This window comes from Mustelus asterias, chromosome 17 (genome assembly GCF_964213995.1).
Source record: "Mustelus asterias chromosome 17, sMusAst1.hap1.1, whole genome shotgun sequence".
NCBI lineage: Eukaryota > Metazoa > Chordata > Chondrichthyes > Carcharhiniformes > Triakidae > Mustelus > Mustelus asterias.
Window position 1 is genome coordinate 39,065,301 of NC_135817.1, and position 20,636 is coordinate 39,085,936.

The window sequence follows — 20,636 nt, forward strand, 5'->3', positions numbered from 1 at the left end:
TTGGGAAATGTGTAGTTTGTGTGTGACGATGCAGCACATCGTACAGGTGAAGAGCCCACTATCCTGGCAGCTATCACAACACTTTTGTCTGTGTCAGTCTGTTGTTCCCATAGCATTTAAGACACCCCATCAAAGCATAGGATGACTGTTAGGAGTCCATGACTCTCTGCTTTACACCTGGCACGTGACTTCACTCTACACTGTACAGATGTACAATGAGCGCCATGGTACTAGACAAATCATAGAGCAGTCCACCGGGGTTCTGAAGAAATAATTCCATTCCTTAAATCTCCCAGAGGGAATCCATCAGCATTAGCCGGAGTTTGTGTCCTGATTCGTGATGGCCTCCACAACCTGACCATTAAGGGACCAGTCCTTGCCATCAAGGATACAGGAGCAACTGGAGAAGAGGAGGAAAGATCAGCAGCTCCCCTTTCCAGCCAGGTGATCCTTGATCACATCAGTCAACTACAATTCCACTTTGCCCAAATTGTGCAACAGTCAGACACCTGGGTTGAATTTTCTGTTCTGCCCACCACGGGGATCAGAGCAGGCGAGGGGCGGACCAAAGGTCTGCTGATCCCGGGCGGGATTTTCTGGTTTCAGGGTGAGTGACACCAGAAAATCCCCGCCTATGATGTTCTGGTCCCTCCCTTTTGGAACATCAGAGTCCTCTTGGCTGCAATGCTGAAATAAACATTACCACAAAGCAATCATCCACACCAACCTCATCTAACAAACCAACCAATAGTAGATATATAGTCAGCTATTGACCCTGATGCATCCCCTTTCTGGCTGGTACCTTTGCCTGGCCTATTGAGTTCTACCTCACTGGCTGCAGCATGGCTGGGAGAAGACAGATTTTCAGTGGAGAGAGACTGCAGATGGCTTTGCAGGACATCCTCAGACAGCTCTGGTCCCGGAGCAGGCATGTCAAACCTTTTCCTGTGCCATTGGGTGGGCGCATTCAACTTTTCTCTCACCACATTAAACTTTAATTTTTGAAAAAAGCTGACATCTGAAGGGAATTTGCTGAGCAAGAAAAAGTCAAAATGATAAATTGATAATTAAAAACAAGAATTATAAATAAAGATGATCATTAGAGTGTGAAAGGTGAGAATGTTTGTCCTGTTCACTCACACACAGTCTCATCCACTGTGAGTGTCAGGTGGGGTGCGAGGATCAATGAGAACCATGAGACTGAGAGTGAAGCAGACATGCACTCTCCTCCTCCCTGAAACCTCATTCTGTCTGTCTGTCTCTCTCCAACACACACACCCTTCTCTGATACACACAACTGCCCCACACATACCACCTCTCTTCCATGTGCACATACAGCTTTTCACTCTCACACATGCATATACATCCCCTCTCTCACATGTACCCCTCACACACACGCAGAAACCCTTCCCTCATGTACGCACACCTTTCACGCATGTGCACACACCCCTCTCGTGCACACTCCCCCCTCTCTATGGCCTTTCACTTTATTGATTTGTTAATTGTTTAATTTGCTGCCTTGTTAACTTTTAGTCTGTTAATTTCATTTTAAGTTTTCATTGGTCTATTCAAAGGAAGCACCCCACTCTTCACACTCTCAGGCTCTCCCCCTCACTCACATTCTCCTCTCTCACACAACACACACTCACCCCTCTCCCAAACACACACTTGCTTCTTGCTGACATGCATGCACACTAACTCTTACTCACACGTGGACAGGGACACCCCTCACTCATGTACACACACTCATCCCTTGCTCTCTCACACTTGCACACTGTTACATATGTTTGCACTTTTGCACGCATGCACACACAATTGCTCATCCCTCACACGTGCACATTTACTTGCCCCTCACACGTGCATTTGCAATTAACATTAGAAGAATGGTCAGCCCTGTAATTGGATGGGTAATAACAGTAAACATTAGGTCAGTCAGGCATCTGAATTGGATATTTACAGTAAAGGTGATGTCAGTAATCTATATGGATGGGCGCCCAATGCTCCAAGACAAATTGGATGGTATGTAACAGACAGCCTTAGTTGTCTATGAGTAAACCACCCATTCTCAGCCATCCTCACTCTCACTCTGCCACCCTGGCTCTCACTCACTCAGCCACCCACACTCAATCCCTCTCTCTCACTCACTCACTCACTCACTCAGCCACCCTCGCTCCCTTTCACTCACTTAGCCACCTTCTCTCCCTCACTCTGTCACCCTTGCTCCCTCACCCTCCCTTCCTCGCACTTTCTCTCCTTCACCCTCCCTTCCTCGCACTTTCTCTCCTTCACCCTCCCTCCCTCTTTAGTGAGTCTATCAGCAGCAAACACCGGAACAGCCTGTTATTGGAGGAGCAGACCCTTACCGAGCACACAGAGGGGCTTCATGGACCACAATCCGGCCTGCACAAGCCTGTCCTCGAGGATCGGGTTTTGGATTGCACTACCTCAGTATGTGTGGCAGCACACTCCGATTCCTGGCCTGCTGTAAGTCTGCCAGCTCCTTGAGTCAATGGTTTCAGCAGCCACAATGGCAGCAATCCTAGTATACAGAATATCAAGCTGGACTTGCAAACTGCACGCCTGGGTCTCAGGATCGCGACCTGTGCAGCAGCAATTAAATGTTGCTTTTCTGCAATAGAAGCTGAGACATCAACCATCAGGCATGGTTCAGTTCAGAAGCGTTCTCTTTGTGTTTGCCTGAACCTCCAGGCTGAAGAAGATGGGCTGCAAGTATCACACACATCCCTGGGCTACGTTGGTGCTGGATTCCTCCTTTAAAGTTAAAGTTTATTTATTCGTCACTCTTGCGCCTGTTCAGGTACACTGAGAATTTAGAATGGTCAATGCACTTAACCAGCACATCTTACGCACTGTGGGAGGAAACCAGAGCACTTGGAGGAAACCCATGCAGACATGGGGAGAACGTGCAGACTCCACACAGACAGTGATCCAAGCCGGGAATCGAAACTGGGTCCCTGGCGCTGTGAGGCAGCAATGCTAACCATTGTGCCACCTTCACAGTAACACTTTCTGGCAGGTCTGTCAATACGCCAAATGTCTCTGTGCATCTCTATCAGTCTTTCTCTGTACGATCACCCCTCCACCAAAGTGCTATTCTGAGTTCTTTTGTAGCAAATTTTGTGCACAACCTTACCCTCTAGGCAGCCGGCACAGTCACTACTTTTCCCTACCTCAACTACAGGCCACTCATGCCCACTAATGCCTCTCTTATCCTCTATGCCTGGTATCAGTATCTGAGCTGGTGGCTGAGTGCATCAGATTGAGTGATAGTGTTTCTTCATTCATTTCTTAAACGTCAGGCTGCTGTGCCAGTGACTGGGGGGAAGCTTAAGGTGCAAGCTTATACCATCTGCAGAGAAATGGGATGAGGGGATCTGTGATTTGAGAAGGTGGGTTAATTTGGTTCATGCTGTGCTGCTGGTCACGACCTCAGTCATGATCACTCAATGATGGCAAGCAATATCTCCTCCATTTAGGTGAGGACATGTAGCTGTACCTATCTCCTGTCAGACACTGCTGCTACCTATTATAAGCCATATTGTCTGCAAGAGAGAGGAAATGTGGTGCAATGTAGGCATGGGTTGATGTGCCTGCTCCAGTTGAATAGCTTGGTTATGAAAGCTGAGAAATAAAGATGTGAGGCTTGCCGCGGTGAGAGGGTGAGGTTATGAATGTTAGGCATGAGTCATGGTTGACAGTGACTGCAATTTCCATTAACCTGTATGTGTCCCCCTCTCATCCAAAATTTCAACCAAATTCATTGGAAGCAGGGGAGATCAAAGGCAACCCGGGCAGGCTGACAGGAGACTAGGGCAGGCTGGCAGGAGACTAGGGCAGGCTGGCAGGAGACTAGGGCAGGCTGGCAGGGGAGCAGGTTCCACATTTGTTTTGTGGAGCCAGGAGAAGAACTGCAGCTTCTTCAAACTCTGAAATAAAAAGGACATTTTGAGGTTTCAAGTTTTTATTGTGCATTCTTCAGTGGTCCCTTTAAGGAGCATCTGGGTTGGAAATGGAAAGAGGGAGGACCACATTGGCAGTTGGTCAAACATCCGTGCAGTATGGGCTTAGGTCTCTGCCTTGCTAGTCGTCATTTATTATCTTTCTTGAAAAACATGTGGAATGATGTTAAATTCTGACCCCATCATTCACTGCTATAACTTTGAATAGAGCAATAATGATTAACTTGGACAATTGAAAGATATAAACCAGGGTAACAGCTGGGAAGAATAAAGTTTAGTAACCCACAAGTTCCATTCTTTTCCAGGACACAAGTCAGGTGCACTATGCAGGAAATTGGACTAGGATCCATTTCTGATGAGAATCACTGACTGAGGGGGGTGGGATGATTTGTTTACCTGACCGCCCCTCAATCCTGATGACATCTTTATGGTTGTCGAGCAGGATTCTGAGAGTTCCTGAAAATCTCAACAGTAATAGGGGCGGCACGATAGCACAGTGGTTAGCAACGCTGCCTCACAATGCCAGGGACCTGGGTTCAATTCCGGCCTTGGGTCACTGTGTGGAGTTTGCACATTCTCCCCGTGTCTGCATAGGTTTCCTCCGGGTGCTCTGGTTTCCTCCCACAGTCCAAAGATGTGCGGGTCAGGTTGATTGGTCATGCTAAATTAACCCTAGTGTCGGAGAATTAGCAGGGTAAATATGAGGGGTAATGGGAATAGGGCCTGGGTGTGGTCTGTGCAAACGTGTTGGGCCAAATGGCCACCTCCTGCTCTGTAGGGATTCTATGATTCATTCTATGAACCCTAGAATCCCTACAGTACAGAAGGAGGCCATTCGGCCCATTGAATCTGTACCAACTCTCTGAAAGAGCATCTTACCCATGCCTACAAACTGTCCCCCATCCATGTGCATTTATCATGATCTAACCTACACATCTTGGGACACTAAGGTGCAATTTATCATGGCCACTCCACCTAACCTGCACATATTTGGACTGTGGGAGGAAACCAGAGCACCCGGAGGAAAAACACACAGTCATCCAAGCCCAGAATGTAAACTGGGTCCTTGGCACTAAGGCTGCTAACCACTGTGTCATTGTGTTGCAACACCTCAACTATAGCTAGCAGTAAGTACACATGCATGAAGAAAAGCATGCGCGGTGTGCAAAGGCAACATATGTGCCCTGCAATGCTGTTGGAATATGACGACCACTAGTGAACACATTGAGAGAGCAGTTGCAACCATATACATCTCTAGTCAGACTGATCTTTCACGCTCCCTCAACCAGGCACTGTCGTTAGATGCAGCCAGGCTTGTGTAGTGCTTGCTGTGATACTGCTGGTACCAGTGTGAGTCTCTGCCCCATATCTTTAAATTACCACCTTCCTGGGATTTAGAATGGAGGAGTTGGAATTCCTATTCCAGTGGTACAGTTGGAATAGCTACACTCAGCTTTTTAGTAAGCTTTGACAATGAAACAAGAAAGCAAAAAGTTTCGATGTGCAATCTTATGAATGTCACCTGAGGAAATAAGTGTAGTGTGGGCAGTCAGTAACAAACAACTGGCCCCAATGCACGCTCTCCCAGTGCATCATCCCAGAGCACAATTCAGGTACTTAAATGAGCACTCTCGCACTGTTGTTTGTTATCAGCTTATTCCCATGCAGGTTTACAACACGCCTTAGATATCCTATAATGACAGAGCCAACGTACACAAAACAAATGTTGCTTCTGGCATTTCAACTCCATACAACAAGACATTCATGTGGTTCCACCATCGCAAAGCAGGAGGGCAATTCTGTTCCTCATCACGTAATGTCCTAAAGCACTTCACAAGAACATTATAAACTGAAATTTGACATCATATGAGATGTTTGAGAAGATAACCAAAAGCTTGGCCAAAGAGATGAACGTTTTAAAGGAGAAATTGGTGGGGGGGGGGGGGGGGGGCGGCGCGGGGGTGGTTGGGGGGGGGGGGGGGGGGGCGGCGCGGGGGTGGTTGGTGGGGGTGGAGCTATCAATGGTGGAGCAATTAAAAGCTGGGATGTTCAAGAGGCTGGAATTAGAGGAGCATGGATATCTCCGAGGTTTGTGGGGCTGGAGGAGATTGCAAAGATGTTGAGGGGCAACCATAGAGATATTTGAAAATAAGAATTTTTAAATCAAGGTGTTGTTTAACTGCGAACCAATGTAGGTATCATGGTTCGTGATAAATTAAACCCATCACGGTGTGTGAACTTCTACTCAGAAAAAAATGTTATCAAAAGATCTGCTGTACAAATCACGTCTGAGGAACAGTGCACTCCTCTTAATTGTTATCATTTGGGAATGGGTAGGTAATTGTACTGTAATTATTTCACTGATACAGTATGCTAAGAATCACTCAAATCTGATCTGCCAAATTAAATCTTGAATTAATTTACTAACTTAATTCTGAGCATGATTTTAAGCTGAAACGCCGAGGTGAAGGGACATCACCCACAGTGGAGAAGGGTTCCAAGGTTAAAGAAGTGAAAGGAAATGGGATAATGTGATTCTGTGACACCAAGTTTGTGTTTTAAGAGCTTGAAATTACTAGTGAAATCCAAAGTCTAACAGAACTCACTCAGATTACCATTAAATTTAATAGTAACTTGTATTTACATTACAGCTTTCACGTCCTTTCATCTTAAAGCACTTCATGGGAACATTATAAACTGAAATTTGATGCCATATGAGATTTTTGAGAAAATAACGAAAAACTTTTTTTATTCATTCATTGGACATGGCTGGCTAGCATTTATTGCCCATTCCTGGTTGCCCTTGGAGGGCAGTTGAAAGTCAATCACATTGCTGTGGCTCTGGAGTCACATGTAAGCCAGACCAGGTAAGGGCGGCAGATTTCCTTCCCTGAAGAACATTAGTGATCCAGATGGGTTTTTCCTACAATCAGCAATGGTTTCATGGTCATCAGTAGATTGTTAATTCCAGATATTTTTTATTGAATTCAAAATCCACCACCTGCTGTGGCAGGATTCAAACCCGGATCCCCAGAACATAGCTGAGTTTCTCAATTAATAGTCTGGCATTAATACCACTAGGCCATTGCCTCCCCTTGGTCAAAGAGAGGAGGAGCATTTTAAAGGAGAAAAGAGAATTGGGTGGGTTGTGGGGGGGGTGGGTGGTGGTGGAGGAGACAGAGATCTGAAGTCTCAGCCACCAATGGTGGAACAATTAAAATCTGGGATGCTCAAGAGGCTGGAATTAGAGGAGCATGGATATCTCCGAGGTTTGTGGGGCTGAAGGAGATTGCAAAGATGTTGAGGGGCAACCATGGAGAGATTTGAAAACAAGAATAAGAATTTTAAAATCAAGGTGTTGCTTAACTGGGAACCAATGTAGGTCAGTGAGTGAATGCAATTTAGTGTAAGGAGCTGGCAACAGAGTTTTGAATGACCTCAGGTTTAAGGAGAGTAGAGTGTGAATAGTGCATTGCAATAATCAAGTTTAGAGTAACAAAAGCATTAACAAGAGTTTCAGCAGCAGATAAGTTGAGGCAGGAGTAGAACTGGTTGGTGTTATGGATGTAGAAATAGGTGGTCTTGGTGATAATATGAATATGTGGAAGGAAAACCAGGAAGATTTTCATTGAGATGTATAATCATTCCTGCTATTTTTTTCCCAGGCAAGGTTTAATGTTTCGACACTATTGGGTAGTATATCAAGCTGTGGAGGTCATTGGCATGAAAGGTGGGCAGGTTGGGAAAGAGAATGGAGTCAAAGAACCCCAAGTTAATGGAAAGGAATCAAAGTTATGAATGAAACTGTGACACTGAGAGAGCAATTTGATAAGAAAGTGGATACCTGTGAGCAGAGCTATATTTTAGATTCTCTCCAGAGCTTTGGAGATGTTGGAGATAATGATGAGTGATCAACCATAACACTAAAGGAGTGTTGTATGATTTTGTGACATAGGAAACTAATAACTTGACAGTTAATAGCAACATCTATAACATTAGAAATAATATATAGGCTGTATTCTGGAGGACAAGAGGGATCACCTTTGTTACAGATAAGGGAGTACAAGCATATTTCCAAGAAATGGAAATTTGGATTGAAAGTCAGAAAGATTGAAGAAGTAGCATAGGATAAAGGTAAGTTCGCACAGAAAGAGAAAGAGAGAGCTTGAGAATGTGGGCTCTGAGTGAGTATCAGAGATCCTATTCAATTCCTAGAGTGGAAAATTGAATAAACCTGCTGGAAATTAAAACTTGATACTAGTCATGATAGTCTTACAGAATGGAAGAGTGAAATAAATCAAGGGAGAATCCTTGTAAAGATCATTTAAATTATATCTGGAGGAAAATGAGAGTTGAAGAGAGCCAGTTTTTATTTGAGAGTTAGAAACATTCCCAAAATGTTAGAAGGAAGAAGTATTGAAAAAAACATTACAAGAGACTATTTTCAGCAAGGGACCAGAAAGGATGCAGAGGGAAGATGAAAGAAGGTTATTTTTTTCTCACGTTTCTGTTTAGAAACTTAACTTAACATTCAGCGATGAGCTTGATCCACTGCAGCTAATGACATTTCCTGCTGTCTGGTTATTCAGGACACATGAAAGTTCCATATTATGTGCACTCTGGCTGTGGGAGCTGCCCTGATAATTTATTAGATCAAACTACTGAAAAAATAAAGAACTAAAATATCCCATTCACAAAAGGTAGAATAAATCTAATCCATCAATGCCACCCCATTAGTCCACTCTCAATCATCAACTAAGTTATGGAAACTGTCATTGACAGTGCTATCTTGCAACACTTGCTCAGCAATAATCTGCCCACTAGTGTTCAGTTTGCATTTTGCCTGGACCATCAGGGGCAAGACCTTATTGCAACCTTGGTCCAAATGTGGACAAATTCATGGATGAGGTGAGAGTTACAGCCCTTCACACCAAGGAAGAATTTGTCCAAGGAAGCAATAATAAGCCCATGTAAAATTGAAGCCAATGGGAATCAAGGGGAAAACTCTTAACCCTTCTCTTCTAAAATGGGCAACGGGGAATGGCTAGTGCGTTGGCAATCAGCTCGTGAATACATTGGGCTGTCTTTTTTCTGTTGCCTGTTTTGTGTTATTTATCGCGTCACAGTGAATTTATATCACAGTCATTCCTCAGAAAAGCTACTGCCTTGCCCCACTACATCCCCCCCCCCCCCCCCCCCCGCCCCACCCCACACACACACACACGCACACACACAAAGAATGTGCTGCCCAAGATAGGAGTACAAAATACTCAGTGGGTCTGATCAACCTATTCGAAGGTGGAATAAAATTAACAGACCTTAATATATGATTTCTTTTAGCTGTTGAGTGTTGATAGCTGCACTTTTATTGCATTGAAACTTGAACTGTTCTGTGCTTGTGTTCCTCTGCATATGGATTTACCATCCTGAATGAAAGATGGATAATTGAGAAAATAGGTATGAGAACAAAAATTTTTTTCATCTTACATACTCCTGGTTGAGTCAGTTCATTCTGTTAAGAACATAAGAACATAAGAAATAGGAGCAGGAGTAGGCCATCTAGCCCCTCGAGCCTGCCCCGCCATTCAATAAGATCATGGCTGATCTGACGTGGATCAGTACCACTTACCCGCCTGATCCCCATAACCCTTAATTCCCTTACCGCTCAGGAATCCATCCATCCGCGCTTTAAACATATTCAGCGAGGTAGCCTCCACCACCTCAGTGGGCAGAGAATTCCAGAGATTCACCACCCTCTGGGAGAAGAAGTTCCTCCTCAACTCTGTCTTAAACCGACCCCCCTTTATTTTGAGGCTGTGTCCTCTAGTTTTAACTTCCTTACTAAGTGGAAAGAATCTCTCCGCCTCCACCCTATCCAGCCCCCGCATTATCTTATAAGTCTCCATAAGATCCCCCCTCATCCTTCTACACTCCAACGAGTACAAACCCAATCTCCTCAGCCTCTCATAATCCAAACCCCTCATCTCCGGTATCAACCTGGTGAACCTTCTCTGCACTCCCTCCAATGCCAATATATCCTTCCTCATATAAGGGGACCAATACTGCACACAGTATTCCAGCTGCGGCCTCACCAATGCCCTGTACAGGTGCATCAAGACATCCCTGCTTTTATATTCTATCCCCCTCGCAATATAGGCCAACATCCCATTTGCCTTCTTGATCACCTGTTGTACCTGCAGACTGGGCTTTTGCGTCTCATGCACAAGGACCCCCAGGTCCCTTTGCACGGTAGCATGTTTTAATTTGTTTCCATTGAGATAGTAATCCCATTTGTTATTATTTCCTCCAAAGTGTATAACCTCGCATTTCTCAATGTTATACTCCATTTGCCATATCCTCGCCCACTCACTCAGCCTGTCCAAATCTCTCTGCAGATCTTCTCCGTCCTCCACACGATTCACTTTTCCACTTATCTTTGTGTCGTCTGCAAACTTCGTTACCCTACACTCCGTCCCCTCCTCCAGATCATCTATATAAATGGTAAATAGTTGCGGCCCTGTTGAAAGGAAGCTGGATCAATAGCTTGCTAAGAAAGGCGATTGAGGATAATAAAGATATTGGTCAGCCTTTTCCATGTATATACTCACCAGCTTCAGATTTTTCACCCACCTGCTTTAACAGTCAGAGAGTTGCAGGATGGCCAGCAGTGAGGTGACCAGTTGTAGTTATGGACTGCACTGCTTCATTTTACCTCATAAGCAAAATTACTTTTTAGTAGAGAATAAACAGCTCATAGTCTGGAGAAATACATGATCAATCACAATGGACAGTAAATGGTGCAGGCTTGATAGGCTCACTGAACTTCTTACTTTGGACTTTCTGATGTTCTTATAAGATATAAGATCATACTCCCCAAGACTGTTGAGTGTTGATTTTCTTCTTCAGCATCTGTTGAGGGCTGTTTTCATTCCTCCCTTACAATTATGGTATTTTTTTTTCAACATTCCAACTATGTGTAACATTATACACTCGGCATAGCTTTGGGTGATATTGAACTAGTGTTAGTGTGCTGGGCCAGAATCACAAGTTACATTAGGAAGCCAGACGAGACCCCAACAATTTATTTTTGGCATAAATGTGAGGATAGTATATCTCTCTCCACGAGTGATTCCACTGACAAAGTGTGGGTCTTTTATAGTAAAACAAAGTTTATTGAATATCACAGTTTAAATATAACTCTAACAAAGGAAGCAACTTTCTAACATATGACTGTCCTACTTCCAAGCAAGTCACATTGATGCATTGATCAAACCTATGTTTAAATAGTTAGCAAACCCAGGCATACTTGTTTTAACATTTGTTAACAGTCTTGAAGCTTTCAGAGAGAGATTTCCGGAAGCCTGCAAAATCCTCCTAACCTCAGACTTCAGCTGCAACTAAACTACTTTCTGAAAAAGCTTTTTTTCCTCTGCTACAGATCTTGCTCTGCACATAAACCACATCAATCACTCTAACCAGGAATCCCAGGGGAACTTAAGTTAACAAAAGTCCATTAGCTCTACTTAAAATAAACACTTGCAAGGCTGAAATGACTAATTATCCTGCTCCCCCAGCACCTGAGCTGCATTCCTTCTAAACACACTGGCTGCCTATAAAATAAAGCTAAATTTTAAACATTCCCCTTAAACATAAAAACGTATGCTTATTGCACTATTGTCATCACATTAGCCACTGGTTATACAGTTCTCTTCATTTCCATCTTGGTTTTCCCATTTGAAAAATGAATAGTGAAGCTGTCTCTGATCTTTAAATACACTTCACAGAAATTGATTCTGATACTTATCTATTTAGTCCATCTATTCTCTGAGATCCACATTGCCCTCCTGAAAGAATGGTGTTCAGTTGTTTGTGACTTACTGCCCTTGCTAATCAAGGAAAGCTCCATAATGAGTAGTAGATTGTCATACTCCTCGGGGACTGTAAGAGATTTCACTATTTGGCCATCTTTGCTTTTAATAATTGTAGTTTGGGGTCGACTCTATTACATGCACAACACCGACGAGTGAGGAGTCCTCCAGGAAATCAGGATTGTAAGTGACCAGTCATCAAAGTGGATCAATGAGTTGGAATGATCTGTTGAATGTCTAATATTTCTAAGCAAGGGCTGTCAATCATCCATAGTCTTTGTCACATCAGTCCTTACAGAAGGTTTCCAGCTCTCTAACCAAAATCAAACGCAGCATAGATTGTATTTCAATATTCATTTCTTAATTGTTATTGAGAAACAAAAACCTGGAAATTAAGCTATCCATCATTATCACATGAGCACATAATACATTCAGATCAAATTTCTTCATCTACTTTTTGAACAGCATAGTTAACATTTAAAATAAATGACTAATACATTCATCAAAAGTAGTGGCCTAAGGATACCCACGTGATTAAACCATTTGTGTCATAAATATCAGACAGCATAATTTTCATGCTCCAGCTTGTTAAAAGTAGCAAATCACCAAAGAAAAATGTTGAGTGATGACCACATCTTTATTCAGTATGGTGATTTAAAAACCTCTACTTACTCATAGTGCAAATTAATATGCGCTAAGAACATCTTTAAACTATGCATAACAGCCCATATCTTCACCCAAACACCCACTTAAAAATAATGCAGGAAAATTAAATACTGCAAAGGACCCTACTCAGAGCAGAGCATACACCACGCTTGTTGTGTTTAGTTTTTTTTCTGGAATATCGCAACCTAACCAACAGTCCAGAGGAGAATGAATAAAATTGTTTCATTCTCTTTTCTTTCTTGTCTTAATTTGGAGACTGGAGGGACAGGATTACTTTGGGCCAATGCCAATCCAGCTTTCCACCCTCTTGTTCTTTGTCTTTAAGGACTTGACTGTAAATCAGCTTAGCATCTGAGTCTGCCAGTTTTGAGCAGGCCCCAACGACATATCCATTGCTTGCTGTTGTAATGTATGGGAGGCCTGAGGTCAAATTTACTGCAAGCCCTCAGACTTTCATATTCAGGCATGCCTTCAAGACTCGCTTTGTACCAATTTTCAGGAGAAGATTAAGTACCAGGCCAATGTAATTAAATATAGATAACGAATGAAATATATATGAGCTACAAACAAAACTTTCTGACTATAAGAATACTTTTTGAGCTATAAGTAGTTTCTTAAAATTGGCAAGAGGCTGTGTGACCTGTTGGCAAAGCAATAGGTTTCACAGGAAATTCTTTTGAGTTAGGTGTAAAGCATCAATGCTATTTTTATAGTGCAACATAAATAATAATGCCAAAGAAGTTGATAATTCCGTAATCAAAATCCCCTCCAAAAGTAACCTCAATTTGCTTTGCCACTATAATAAAATAGGCTCTGGTTTGAAACCAGCCCTTTTTGCATTATGCTTAAAAGAAAAATGGATAGAATGCAGTGGTGGTGGTGTGGTAGTCATTTTAGAATTGCAGTTGTTACGAATACATAACTTTAAAAGATGGTTATGTTTTAAAATGTCTCTTTTCAATTAAGATAAAGCAGAATGTCCTGGTTAGGGGGGGGAAGATGGTAATCATATTCTGCATGGAGACAGGCTTATGTGATCTGTAACTGAAACCTATTGAAAATCAAGTGACAGGTTCACACGTGGACAGCTGGTTTGTGAAACAAAGACACAGAGATGCAGAGACACGGAGAGAGTGAGAATCAGAAACAGCTGCTTCTGTGAAGATCAGAGCGTGTGATTGTTTTCGTGTTAGTGACCAAGCAGGATACTGGTAAGAATTGATTCTCTGTTTGAAGAGAAGGGACTTCTCAGTCTTTAAGTCTCCAGGAGTTGAGAGTCTTGTGGGCCTTGCCGCTAGAAGTCGATTTGGGGATACTCGCAAGGCTGAGTGGAACTATTTTTTTAAATGCTGGCAGAGTTGACTTAGCATTGCAGGGAGAAGAGAGCCTGCTGGAAAGCTGGGAGGAACTTGAAATTTAATCTTTAAGGCTACTTATCTGCCAGAAGTATGATGCGAAGTTAAACGTGCCATAAGATTTATTTTAGTTGCATTAGTTAATGTAAAGTACCTTTTCTTCAGTTTGGTGTATTAGTTGTTTATGGAATTTTTTGGTCAATGTTGATTTTAGCTTGTTACAGTAAATGTCTTAAAATGTGTAATCTTGTCCTTCAGTTAATTTTTGTCTGTTGCAGGAAAATTAATCTTTCTTTAAAAAAGTTATTGATTGCTACAGGAATTGTAACACAATTGGAAAGAACAAGTTATGTGACTAAATCATCCTCCTGGAATAAAAAAAACTGAATGTAAGATCCTCTAAGTGATTTGATTTTGATTTAGATTTGATTTATTATTGTCACATGTATTAGCATACAGTGAAAAGTACTGTTTCTTGCGTGCTATACAGACAAAACATACTGGTCATAAAGAAGGAAACGAGAGAGTGCAGAATGTAATGTTACAGTCATAGCGAGGGTGTAGAGAAAAATCAACTTAATGCGAGGTAGGTCCATTCAAAAGTCTGACAACAGCAGGGAAGAAACTGTTCTTGAGTCAGTTGGTACCGACTCAGACTTTTGTATCCTTTTCCCGACGGAAGAAGGTGGAAGAGAGAATGTTCGGGGTGCGTGGAGTCCTTAATTATGCTGGCTGCTTTGCCAAGGCAGCGGGAAGTGTAGGCAGAGTCAATGGATGGAAGGCAGGTTTGCGTGATGGATCGGGCTACATTCATGACCTTTTGTAGTGATGTAATTAACCTCCCTGGACGAAGTCCAACTAATTCAAGTGCCACTTGAGAGCACTGTCAATGACATCTTCCATCACTACTGATGATTGAAGGTAGACTGATAGGGTGGTAATTGACTATGTTGACCTGTCCTGCTTCTTGTGAACAGGACATACGTGGGCAATTTTCAATGTTGTTGCATAAATGCCAGTGTTATAGTTGTACTGGAACAACTTAGCTAGGGGCATATCTAGTTCTGGAACTCAATTCTTTAGTACCACAGCTAGGATCTTGTTAGGGCCCATAGCCTTTGTTGTAACCAGTGCTTTGAGCCATTCTTTGATATCATGTGGAGTGAAACAAATCAGCTGAGGATTGGCATCTATGATACTGGGGATTTTAGGAGGAGGCTGAAATGAATTATCTACTTGGCACCCCTGGCTAAAAATTGTTGCAAATACTGCAGCCTGATGTGATGGGGCTCTGCCATCATTGAGGATGGGGATATTTATGGAGCTTCCTTGTCCTGTTAGAAGTTCAATTGCTCACCACCATTCAGGACAGGATGTTGAATGCACAGATTTGATTTTATACATTGTTATGGAAGTACTATGCTCCATTTTTCACATGCTTCCACCTCAAAGGTACTGTAAAGGCATATGTTATTATCAATATAGTTCCTGCTTGTATTGCTGTAAAAGTGTTGCTGTTGTTAAACTGGATGTACAATATAAATATGTCATATAGCTGGAACCAGGGGAGGTTTGCTGTCAGTTAGTAGTAACACACTGGAAATAGGAGCAAGGTATTTAAATCAAGAACTGTGGAAATAGAAGCTCCTTTGAAACAAAGAACAGGCATGAAAAAATGTGCTGAAGATAATTGAGCCACCAAACCAGTTGTTTAGATCAATTACTTAATTCAATAATTTAGATAATGGGGGCGATTCTCCCAAAAAAGCTCTAAGTGCTGAATTCACGGGAAAACTGGTGTAAATCACGACTGCTTTTTAAGTGGGAGTTCAGACAAGAATCTCCCACATTCTGTGCACTGCAGAGGTCACAATCATGAATATCATTAAAAGCTCAGAGGGCAGTGCCTATTCGCGCCAGAGCCTGACAGTTCCGGAACTTTGTGCATGCATGGTGGCCCCAAACTGTCAGCCTCCCGTTTGCTGGCCAGCTCAATCGCTCACAATGCTGCCCCTTCACTCCTCCACGAGCATTCCCAGGCCAGCCCTGACCCCCCCACCCAGCCCGGAGTGCCTCGATCTCCAGCCGCCCCCCCCCCCCCCATATGTCAGCAGCAATGATCCTCCCCATGAAGATCCCCTGCACACGGGAGGTAGACCCCCAGCCAGCCTGCCTTGACCGCTGGCCTTCCAGCTCCGATCAGTCCCAATGCAGAGTGGCAGCTGGACCTCCCATGCCCACCGATCGCCCATAGGCCCCACTCCATTGGCACTACCCCTAGGCCCTGCCCCCTTGGCACTGCCCAAGCCTGATGGGCAATGCCAAGGTGCCCCCAGGCATGGGCACTTTGCCCCTTGAGCAGTGCCAGGGAGCACAGACTGGCACTGTTTGCCCCCTTCACTCCAGCAAAGTCTCCTGCCAGTTCCCCGAAAGTGAGGAGCTTGTCTGAACCCGCCAGAGTAAAATTGCAATGATGGGGTGGGAGATGCTAGTGGGCCCGGAGACTTCAGTCCCGGGCCTGATAATGACATTTAAATTATGTTAAAAATAGATTAAAATCACTTACCTGCTGTTCCCGCTGGTTTCCAGTGTGATCCCGACCGCGCCGGATATCCAACACTCGGAAGTCCACACGTGTCGGGAACGCATGCGCAAATCCCGCGAAATGGCCAACACGCAATTCTCCTGGGCCGACGTGCCAAAACAATTAGCGGGTCAGGATGGGTGAATCGTCCCCAGTATATTTAACTATTCTGTCAAAATGCTAACTGTATTGATGCACCAAATAGGGGAGGCGATGGCCTAGTGGTATTTTCATTTGGCTATTAATCCAGAAAATCAACAAATAATCTGGGGACACAGGTTCAAATCCCACCATGGCAGATGATGGAATTTGAATTCAATAAAAAAATCTGAAATTAAGAATCTACTGATGACCATGAAATCTGGTTCACTAATGTCCTTTAGGGAAGGAAATTTTACCATCCTTACCTAGTTTGTATGTGACTCCTGAGCCACAGCAATGTGGTTGACTCTCAACTGCCCTTGGGCAACTAGGGATGGGCAATGTCCCATCTGCAGAGATGCCCATCTCCCATGAATGAATAAAAAATCAATTAATAATGTGGTAGATCGCTTCACTTGGTAAGTTAAAACAATACATGTCACACACTACTTGAATAGGTATGTCAAAGGTTATCATAAGTTTTACAATCTACAGGAGAAAGCATGGGGATCAATCTGTTAATTCATTAACAGCAAACAACTTTAAGAACTGGAACATCTCTTTTTGTTGCTGTGAAACACTGGGGGCAATTCTCCCAAAAGTGCTGAATTGGTGGGAAAACTGTTCCAGATCACAACTGTTTTCTCAGTTCACCTTCACACTCGAATCTCCGCACTCTGTGCACCGCAGAGGTCGCAATCGTGAATCTCATTAAAAACCCAGGGGTGGCGGGACCTGTTCACACTGGAGTCTGACAGTTCTGGAACTTTGCGCATGCGCAGTGGCCCCGATCTGTCAGATTTCCCTTTTGCTGGGCAGCCCGGGACTCCACAGTGCTGCCCCTCCAGCTCCCCCACCATAACCCGATCACAGCTCCCATGACAATTTCCAGGCCAGCCCTGACCCCTCCCGCCCCAAGCACCCCAGCAGTGGCGATCCCCCCACCCCCCTCACCCCAGCTGACCAGCCCACCCCGATCACTGGCCTCCCTCCAGCCCAGACCGATCGCAATGCAGATTGGCAGCAGGATCCCCCACTCCCACTGGTCACCCCAAGGCCCTGCCCACAATAGGCCCCACCTCCTTGGCACTGCCTGATGCCCGCTGGGCATGGGCACTTTGCCCCTTGGGCAGTGCTGGGGGCACAGGGTACCCATGCCCAGGGGGCACCAGCCCCCCCACCCCCTCCACCGCCCGATCCCCTGGGGGCCCCCCGATTGCCCTCCTTCATTCCGGCAGGGTCTCCCGCTAATTCCCCGAACATGGTGAGCTACTCCAAACCCGCTGGAATAAAGTACTCCTGGCGGGGTGGGAGATTCTGTCGGGACTGGCAAATTCCCGATAATGACATGCAAATCATATTTAAACTACATTAAAAATATATTCAAATGACTTACCTCTCTTCCCGCCGATTTCCAACGTGGTCTGGATTCCGACTGTTCTCCAGCTCTGGGAGACGCGCATGCGTTCCCGGTGCATGCGCAAATCCCGGAAAAAGGCAGATGACGCGATTCTCCCAACTGGACCTGCCAGAAAAATTGCGGGTCGCGATTTGGAGAATCGGGTCCACTGTTACTGAACAAAAGCACTATATCATCTCATAACTGTACAACACACTCAAGTCTTTTCTTTTAATTTGTGTGTTGCTGTGAGGGGTACAAAACTATCACTCAGTAAAGTATTAGAGCTGTAATGACACATGAACATAATTGCCAATAAGAGAAGAAAGCAATCTTCCATCAGTTACTTTTCAAAAAAAATCTCTGAGCACTAGAAAACATGATTGAGACAGATTATTGTGTTACATTTAACACATTTGTCGGTATTCCTGTAAAAGTCTGCCATAAACTGCAGTTTAAATTACACAGCAAAGCATTGCATATCGAATACTGACCTGTGGGTTTTTTGAATTAGCACTCCCAACATTGAAGAACTGTATATAATGAATCAACGTACATTAGACTCAAAGTTCCCGTTATGTTCTTCTGTTAGAACAATTTGTGTCCTGGAAATTTCAAATACAAGCTCGGCATGATTGAGATAAAGAGAACAATTTCATAAAGGGGCATTGTGTGCAGGCCAATGATACCTCTGGAACTGTGTGCACAAGTACTTTCAGGCTTCCATTTATCTTCCAAAAGTTGTACCTTGGCATGTCTGAAGGAAATTTTCTTGCCACCACTGCCTCACTAGAGAGGATTTGACAGTGATAGACCATCTGCTCCAGGCTGACCGGCAAACAACTTTAAGAACTGGAACATCTCTTTCTGTAGCTGTGAAGGTCATCACTGTATTAAGCTTCTATGCCACAGGATCCTTCCAGGTTCCCACAGGAGTCATCTGCCAAGTGAGCTAGTTTGTTACCTGTAGAAGCATACAACAAGTGACAGAGGCCAGATTTACCAGAGGAAACACTGTTATGATTTTCTCTGTGGAAAACAGGTAGCAGCTGGGTGAGGGCAGGGAACTTTTTCCCTGTGGCAGGTTTCCCAAGGCAGGACATTATAAATGACAACCATCGACCATCCTTGTGCAAGGACGTTGCATTGCAGCATACTGTTGCTGTTTCTGATGGCTGTATTTGTTCAGGGCACAGTATTTCATTGCAAGTTATTAGTATGCCTCATGAGATATTACCTTCCACCTTTCATGCAATAGTGTTGGGAGAAAGTGTTTTATCTGTATGCATGCTTTGCCATGTCTCACAACAACTTTGTGCTGTGTCTTCTTTGTCCCAATTGTAGCATTGCATTTGACACTAAATTTGAGACTGCTCCTAATCCCACAGAACCTCTTGCTCACATGAACCCAGGATGTATTTTGAATATTTCTTCAATGGAAATGAGCCTTGTACTTTCCAGAGGTGAAGCCTCCCCCTACTTAGAGTTTGCGTATGACTTGTGTGTGGTGTTGGGGGCTAGATTCTGAGGCTTTCATCAGTCTTCCCTATGTAAAACCAGTAGGCCAATGTTATTGCAGGGACATAGTGGAAATGACCATTGGTGGAGTTACAGAAACAGATGAGATGGGACCCTTGTGGGATTTCAACCCATTGTTTTTATGGTTCCAAATAATCTGACAATGAATGAAAGAGAAACAGCTAGATTTATTACAGTCATACCTCTGTAACTTACTGTAATATCATATATTCCAAATTGCATACTGAATCACTTTTTGCTTAATCGCAATACTAATGCACTACTTATTGGTGTTGATAAAGGAACATCTCAAAATGTGCAGTCCCAATTGATAAGCTATTATGTGCATCATATATAATAAAGAATGTCTTAACACAAATTGCCTCAGGCTACATTTTCTATGTACGTGCCCCCTGTAATGTTTTGGAGCCAAGACAATAATAGCAAAAAAAAAGTGATCTCACTGATTCCAGTGCTCTTACAGTGATGGAACAGTGTTCCAATGATTTTTGTATGCAGAGTTGGGTCAAAGCTACATGCAACCAGGTCCCCTGAGTTTCCATGTGCTTCTGCAGCTCTCCTGCCACCACTCTGCCAAGTTGCTATTGGCCTAATTTGGATATGTTAAAATGAGGGCCAGTGATGAAACGTGGTTCAAGTAGGCCACCAATAATCTAATGACCTCCTACAGTGAGTACTGAGTGCTTCTCTACAAAGTACATCAGAGCACAGAAGAAAACCATTCAGCCCATCATGTCTGCACCAGCTCGCCAATGAGTGTTATGACTTACTGCCATTCCCTGCCTTTTCCCCACATCCCTGCACATTGTTTCTTTTCAAATAATCACCTAATGCCCTTTTGAATGCATCGATTGAATCTGCCTCCAGTACACTTCCAGGCAACGCATTTCAGACTCGAACCGCTTGCCATGTGAAAAAGTTTTTTCTCGCATTGCATTTGCTTCTTTTATAAATCATCATAAATTTGTGCCACCTCGCTCTTGATCCTTTTATAACCTATCTACTCTGTTTGGTCCTCTATGATTTTGAGGTACCACACTATCCTCCTCATAGTTCACAATACTTCCAAGTTTTGAATCATACACAAATGTTGAAATTGTCCCT